This window comes from Octopus bimaculoides, chromosome 27, assembly GCF_001194135.2.
Source record: "Octopus bimaculoides isolate UCB-OBI-ISO-001 chromosome 27, ASM119413v2, whole genome shotgun sequence".
Lineage (NCBI taxonomy): Eukaryota > Metazoa > Mollusca > Cephalopoda > Octopoda > Octopodidae > Octopus > Octopus bimaculoides.
The window spans coordinates 1,513,107-1,513,702 of record NC_069007.1 but is presented as its reverse complement, the minus strand read 5'-3'; positions in this window follow the sequence as shown (position 1 = coordinate 1,513,702).

Sequence of the window (596 nt, the reverse complement as noted above, 5' to 3'; positions counted from 1 at the left end):
TATATATATATATATATATGTGTGTGTGTGTAATATTAATGGTTTCTTATTAGGAAACCAATAGATTTTATATAGGGCTGCAAGGAGAAGTGTTCAGAATAATTGAGACAAGAGTAAAATATTAGTTATAGAATAAAAAAGCTGGGTTAACGACTGAACATATCACACCCCATCAATGAGCATATATAAGATATACAACATAATCCGTGAAACATAAGGAATAAGAAGATATAACGTAAGAAAAATAACTTAAGTGTAATAGTTTGCGTTAGGGCGATTTGAAACATCGTAGATTGGTTTTGATTCTCCAGCTTGTTTGACTATTCTAAAATAGCACTTTTTCTTTAAGAACTTTCCATTATTTGCATGGGTTTTGTCTAAGGCTGGCTCATATTGTGAAATTGCTTTTACTGATTGATACCTGCTGGGTGCTGTAATTGTATTTTGACCCATGTGGTGTGAACTTTTTGGACATGGTCAGTGGAATTAAATTTTACATGTTTTACCTGCTGATACCTGTTGTTCACTCTTGGATATACTTAACTGGATTGCGTTGATGTTGGACGTGTTTTTCTTATTTCCCTGCTATTAGTAAG